This window comes from Papaver somniferum, unplaced genomic scaffold, assembly GCF_003573695.1.
Source record: "Papaver somniferum cultivar HN1 unplaced genomic scaffold, ASM357369v1 unplaced-scaffold_10, whole genome shotgun sequence".
Taxonomy (NCBI): domain Eukaryota; kingdom Viridiplantae; phylum Streptophyta; class Magnoliopsida; order Ranunculales; family Papaveraceae; genus Papaver; species Papaver somniferum.
Genome location: NW_020618825.1, coordinates 144,827 through 152,915, shown reverse-complemented (window position 1 = coordinate 152,915; position 8,089 = coordinate 144,827).

The window sequence follows — 8,089 nt, the reverse complement described above, 5'->3', positions numbered from 1 at the left end:
AATGGTCTGTGAATAACGGCTATATAACATCCTCTGAGAATGTTTCAATGATTGAAATGAGAGTTTAGATTACATAACCATTGGTAGGATATAAGCATTGTTTTGGAAACACATATATCTATAAGTCCTTATTCCTTCAACCAAAGTTTGTGAACTTTGTTGATCAAGAGAAACGGAATTTGGCGTGAGCCAAGTCCACGAACTGGCGGAAGTTGTCGTCCGAAAATATCTGCTGGAGTTTGTGTACTCCTTCTGTGAGCTTAAGTCCGCTAACCCAGTCCGCGAACTTGAGTTGGTTTTATCTAAAACTGGTTGTTCTTGAACTAATGTTTATATAAACTAAGGAATGCTTTTGCAAACCGTGGCTATGAAGTTCATGAACCGATTCGAGTGAATCAAACCGTTTTTGCTTCGATTGTGTCTTCTGTAGTTACATAAGATCTAAGCAATTGAACAACTCTCTAACTAGTTTATTTGAGTCATTTGAACTAGTTATGGTGAAGAAGAATATGGTTGATATGAAGTTGCTCATATGGCTAACCATTTGGTTAACTATTGTTGAACCAACAAATGTTAATGTTTGGGTACGGTTACATAAACCCAAAATTGGATATTTCATTTCTGTGTAACAAGCAAAGGTTTCGAATCAACGGTTGAGAAATATTAGCTTGAATCTAATCAGGTTTTCATCTAACGGTGAATATTGAACGCTTTGTTTGTTACCAAGCTAACATTGATTGCAAACCCTGATTTGAGAGACTATATAAGGGAGAACTCTAGCAACTGGGAAACCTAATCCCCACACCTTACATGTGATACTAGTTGCATAAGCTAGAGTCGATTCTCCTTTAACCTTTGGTTTTCTTCTTCTAAAACCAGGTTAACGACTTAAAGACTTCATTGGGATTGTGAAGCCAGACTGATACTACTTTCTGGTGTCTGTGTTATTTCTATTCCACATTATATTTGTTTATATAATTGAAATATCACAGGTTGTGCGTTGTTCAATCAATTAGAATATCAGACCTTTTGGTTGTTCATTTAAATTGATTGACACTTGGATATTGGTCTTTGGTACCATCCAAGTTATCTCTCTTTGATAAAGACTCGCAGATTTCTATTTACTTGAGTAAAGATCAAATCGAGAGATTGAGATATAAACTCTTTGATATACTTTTTATCTAGATTGAGTCTGGCTGTCTAGTTGATTCTATAGAAAGTATATTGGAGTTTGTCCATACGGATTGCTAATCGAATTGTTGGGTGTGGTTGTTGTACCCCCGCTTTTTCAGATACAACATTTTTTTTCAATCTCTATTTTCATCCTCTTGTACCCAAATTTTCTAAAAATTTTCAGCAATTAATTTCGAGACGATAGAGGATGAAATTTCAACTGCGTTAAAAGATGGTTACCACAATATAAAGCGCATGTTTCCAGAGATTTTTTTTTTTAAGTCTCTGGGATATCCAAAGACAGATCGGATTAACACAAATCTCAAGAAAATATTCGTTGTGACTGAGCGGGATTACCGGTCGGGTTTTATAAAGCAAATAAAACTCCTCCTACGGCCCCAGGAACACTTACAAAAGGTGTGGGTCTGATTTCGTGAAATAAGAAGAGAAAACGAGAAAGAAGGAAGTTGGAAAATAAATTTCAAATTTACGGTGGAGAACGGGAACATGGTAGTGGTACTGGTATATGAAATTTTTTCGAAGATTGACACATAGATTCTTAATGGTTGTCGCTAAGGGAAACTTCTAGCGAATCAGATAAGTACCTATCTCTGATTTTGTTTCATATCTTACCGTGAGGGCATGTATCACAATTTATTATGTCTAATTAAGTAGGATTGGACGATTTGAATTGCTACAATTTAAAAGTTTAACCCCTGATAAGTTATGATTCATATGAATCCACTAGTTTCGATTTTAAAGAGTGAATAAACGTAATAGTTAGTTCCTTTCTTACTAATGTTTATTCATCAGGATAAAGCCATAGTAGAGTTATTAATAGTTTTATCTCAAATAAGATAGAGGCGTCATTTAATTTGAAAAGGACTGTTTCGTATGCATGTGAAAGTTGAAGTTTTTGCTTATCTGTTGTGTTTACCGAACACATGAGCCATTCTGTGGATGATTTTGACTTGTTGTGTGTCTGTGGGTATGAAAATCTATTTTAAAATTGCAAAAAAACGTCAGCATTCTTATTATGGCTTTGAATCTCTTTCATATGTTTATGTATCATATGAGTGTTTTGAAATTGCTCATGAACTGTTTGATGAAATGTGTGCAAGAAATATTATTTCACGGACTAGTTTAATATCCTTGAATATCCCAGAAGGTTTTGCATGAAGGAGCACTAGGACTTTATTTTCAATCATAGATTTGTTGTTTAATCGAACATGCAGTATGATTGAATTGATCCAACGTGAAAGTCTAATCCCCTAGTTCCCAGATTTTTCTATACTTACAGAACTAATAATGATTTCATGATTAATGATCATGAAATATGGGGGAGAAGAAATGCTTTCTTATTGCAATAATTTGTGTTAGAGCATAACTCGGTTGAACCCATCAAGCGCTGGTATGTCAAGTTTGGTTGTCATATTTTAGTGAAACCAAAACTCATTTTAAGAGTCGCAAGATTATGTACTAGAGTCAAATTAGTATAGGTTATCTTGAAACTATTAGGATATGAGACATTACAAATATTGCGAAGACTTGAACAAGTGAAGAAGTAAGAAGCTACAACGACAACATCATCCTTCCACTTGAGGTTAGTGATATTTAACTTGAAGTGTTTCATTCCCTAACGTATCTTTCAAGTCGTGCATAATGAAAATAAAACTGCGAAGCATGAACACTCTAGATAGACATAGTATTAAGGAATACAACACGAGGTTTATGGCTTAACCATTAAACTTTGTAGATAAGACATCGACATAACCGTTTAAATGCTATTGTGATTATGTATAGGTATGAGGTCAGGATTTCATCATAGGAAACAATGTTTTACATGTTTTTTAAGGAAGTAAGTTCATAAACTTGTTTATGAATCGGAAAGGAAATCTCCAGGCGTTATTGGTATTGTTATTCATTGCAAATCTTGTGAACAACCAATATGTGTGATTTAGTATAACTGCTCATGACTTGTTTGTGTTCTTGATAAAACTATTCACAAAGGCCTGACTTATGTATTGGTATGACCTCTATTAGTGAAAACGATCTTAAGTAATCACAGGAGATGGTATGATCGATTTGTGATTTGTGTATGACCGAATCTGGGCAAAGGGGAACCGATCCTAGTAAGAGGTGCAACACATCACAAAGGGGAATCGATCCTTGTATGAGGTGCAGCAAGTTTGTAGCAGAAAGGGGAACCGATCCTATGGACATGTGCAACACGTTTTTAAGCAAAGGGGAACCGATCCTATGGACATGTTTAACACATATAAGTTAGATACCATATATATGTGGGGAACCGATCCTAGTATGTAATCAACCGAATTTTGGAAAGCTAGTGTGACTATGCACAATACTCACATGGTAGAACCGAAACTCGTTTTGGTAGAAACGTTAAACCCATGATTTGTGATTGAGTGTTCTTGATCAATCACATAGTTCTTGAAAGTCAGATGAACCAATTCTAAACTTGTTTGGTAGTGTGGAAAATCGTTTTCAAGGTTGTAAGTATGAAAGAGGACTAACAAAGTAAGGATGTCGACATACTTTGAACACATGAAGTAATGTTTATCTTTAATTGTTCAAAGTTATTCCTTAATAGCTACACTAAGAAAATCACAGGATCAAAACATAAATAAGTTAAGAATCATTTCATTAAGGTTTTAATTTTATTTTAGGAATATAAGAATTAGTAATGTGTATTTACTAGTTAAATATTTTCCAAAGAGATTTTCGGTCATTATTTTGGACAGAGCATTTCCAGGAATTATGGAAACCGAATTTGGAATATATTGAATATATTTGATAATATTTTCGGTTTTGGAAATTCCTTGGTGTCCAAACTTCCTTGTCCATAAATACTTGAAGTTTGCATTTCTAGCAAACTAATCCTTCGTGACAGCAAACTTCCTCGGTTGTGTTGTTACTGGTTAAGCCGCCTATTTGGAGAGAAGAGTAACCTAATTAGGAGAAATCTCTTACGGCCGCTCAGTTTAAAGTCTTCTTTGGGATTGAGAAGCTCTATTAGTACTGTTGGTGGGAAACTAGATAATTCGGTTTATCTTGTGTTTTCGATTGATTTGATTGACTAACAGTGGTTGAACTTTGATTGCACCTAGTTTGTTTATGCTTGTGAATCTTCTCTTCTAATATAAGATTCACTCAAACTAGATCGAATTTTCGACAGGGATCTTTAGACTGTTGTTAGTGCTAAAGATGATCTTGTGATAATCCGTTGTTAACAGACTCCATTCTGTGCGTGATTGATCACAGGAGATTCAAGTTGTTGTGTGCATGTGTTTATTGAAGATCTAAGAAGATTTGAAGAAAAAGAAGATATTGAAGATTTCTGATTTTGGGTACATAATCTTTGGTATGCACAATACTTGTTTCGGTATAAGAGGATCAAACTATAATCGGTTTATCCTTGTGGTAGACTGGATCGATTAGTTGTGTAGCTCGGCTTCAATACAATTCTTTGTGATTAAAAGTATTGATTGCAAAATCTTAACAATTACTTCGGTAGTTGAGAATAAGATAGATCTAAGAACCCGACGAAGGAGTTTATTGAGATAAATATAAGAGACTTTGTCGAACTCACATCACTTGGTTGAAGAGAGTTGATACCAAACAGATTTGTTGTTCCTTTACTGTTTGGAATACGAACCAAAGGAATTGTTCCAAGTACGTGACTTATTCATAAGTTGGATGCGTGGGAATCCAGGCGGAACTAGGTGAACTGTAGGTTTAGTTGCTTGGTCTCAACTATACGAAGTTGGTTTAATTTTATGTAGCGGCTTAATCCTGAGAGTATTCAATTATGGACAAGGTCCCGGGGTTTTTCTGCATTTGTGGTTTCCTCGTTAGCAAAATCTTGTTGTTTCATTTACTTTATGTTTCCGCATTATAATTTTTTTTTATTATAATTAAAGTAAATTGCACAAACGTTAGTTCCTATTTACTTGATAAGCAATCCTATTGTGTTTGGTTAAGTCTGAACCTTTTTATCAAGTAAACACACTTCGTTGTTGTATTGTCTCGATCTCATGTCCATAGACGATCACACGAAGTGTGAACCAATTAGTTTCATTGTCTCGACCCAGTCCATAGACAATCACTTTCGGAGAAAGGACTTATAGGTAGGAAAACTTTTAGATTGAGGTATATTTGGGTACCCTCGCCTTTTCAACTTGGAAGTTGGAACTCTCTAAGTGTGTGGATGGTATTTATCAAAGAAGTATCCAGTAACTGGTCCCTTGAATATGCCCAGAAAGAGATATAAATTTGGATATACCCATTGGTACTATATATCAGTATTAGCATGTTTTGTTCCTCGTTCAAATTTGTCCTCTGTTGTGTACTGTAAAGTAAGCATGTATCATTTATGTGCTTGATTTCTATTGTAACCACAAAAGAGAGCCAAATCCAAGAAGATGGCATGTGTACCCGTCATTGGATTTGAAGTGTTTCTTTTTGGAAATGTGAGTGACATGCTTGGTAGAAACTATTACTGTAAGCCCGCTTAATGACATTTAATTGCATTTGGCATTTGAGAACTGTTTAGAAATGGAAGGGAATGATACTATATGAGAGTTTCATGTTATCTTTTCTTGTGGTTGGTTTTTCGTCGATAATTGTTGAGAAAACATTTTTACGACATGAATATAATTCTTGCGATAGGAATTATAAATTTTTAAGTCTGGAAATCATCAGTATTTTGTTGAGTTAAAAAATATATTATATGAATATAATTCATGTGATAGGAATCATAGATTCCAATTTTTTGGAAATTGCGATGTCTTAAATAATATTGAAACTAAATTGAAATTCATGTTAATGTGCAACGTGTTGGAAGATTGGGCGGTCGACCAAATATCCAACGGTGAGGTGTTATAATATATTGCCGATGCTTAAATTTTGAACACTTGCATTGCATGGTGTCAAATATTAAATAGACATTGTCTATGTTTTTGGGTATAAATTTGTAGAGGATTGGGCATGATTAGAGCAGTTACTGATCGTAATAATGTGCTTGTTGAAATAACAAGCAAGTTGCCTACAAATTTTATATGCCTCTAATGTATGCAAGTCTTAATGACTTTTTTGTGAATTAACCGTAAATATTAATTAGAATCACTAGAGAGGTTGCAACTATTTTGTAAAATCAAATAGGAATATTTTTAATAATGTTTTCAGAATTGATTGCATGAGTAGATGCAATTAATGAGGAGGAATGGCTTAGAACCTAACTTGTAGAGATCCCATTTTCGGAAGAAGCCATCTTAAGCGGTCTTGATTAATTGTGAAACAGGCTATGATCTGTAACGTCTCTAACAAAGACTTATAATGAAAAGTCAAGACATACAAGTCTTGTACATTGAACAGTAAGTCAAATACTCAAGAAAGGAGTAATTGCAGTTGACCATTGAAACGGAGAAAAACTTGGCAGACTAATCATGAATAGTCTCCCAAAGGAATTGTTTTCAATGAAGTACACAAAAATGGGACTAAGGTATGTGAATGAAGTTCGATCACCCATAGCAGAAACCCAACCTATGTTTTGATAAAGATAAACAAGGTTCAATGTGGTACCAACAAGTTATGGAAGTGATTATGGTGCACTAAGTAAAATTTCTCATTTCTATTTAGTGCAAGTTCTGCAAGAAAAAAGGATGGATGAATATCCTTAATAAGTCTAACTGGTATATGAAATTGTTCGAAGATTGTGTTGAGATTATTATATTAGTCCCACATTGTTGGGCAATCTAAAATCCTGCGGTTTATAATTTCTTAGTACCTCTCCACTCATTGTCAATTGGTTTTGAGTTGGATGCCCGTACACTAATATGGTATCAGAGCAGGCTATTTGCGACGAGTCATTGACCGTGCCTTTACTCTGTGTCACCCGATTTATTGTCCACATGTTAGATCCAACGAGGCTACACGTGAGGGGCGTGTTGAGATTATTATATTAGTCCCACATTGTTGGGCAATCTAAGATCCTGCGGTTTATAATCTCTTAGGACCTCTCCACTCATTGCCAAATGGTTTTGAGTTGGATGCCCGTATACTAACATACACATAGATTCTTAATGATAGTCGCTAAGGGATAAAGCCATATTAGAAGTTTAACCCCTGATAAGGAATCCACTAGTTTGGATTTTAAAGAGTGGATAAACTTAATAGTTAGTTCCTTTCTTACTAATTTTTATTCATCAGGATAAAGCCATAGTAGAGTTATTAATAGTTTTATCTCAGATTGGATTAACACAAATCTCAAGAGAACATTCATTGTGACTGAGCGGGACTACCGGCCGGGTTTTATAAAGCAAATAAAACTCCTACGGCCCCAGAAACAGTTACAAAAGGTGTGGTTGTGTGGGTCTGTTTTCGTGAAATAAGAACAGAAAACGAGAAAGAAGGTAGTTGGAAAACAAATTTCAAATTTACGGTGGAGAACGGGAACATGGTACTGGTACTGGTATATGAAGTTGTTCGAAGATTGACACGTAGATTCTTAATGATTGTCGATAAGGGATAAAGCCATATTAGAAGTTTAACCCCTGATAAGGAATCCACTAGTTTGGATTTTAAAGAGTGGATAAACGTAATAGTTAGTTCCTTTCTTACTAATGTTTATTCATCAGGATAAAGCCATAGTAGAGTTTTTAATAGTTTTATCTCAAATAAGATCGAGGCGTCATTTCATTTGAAAAGGACCATTTCGTATGCATGTGAATGTTGAAGTTTTTGCTTATCTGTTGTGTTTACCGAACACATGGGTCATTCTGTGGATGATTTTGACTTGTTGTGTGTCTGTGGGTATGAAAATCTATGTTAAAATTGCAAAAACCGTCAGCATTCTTATTATGGCTTTGAATCTCTTTCATATGTTTATATATCATAT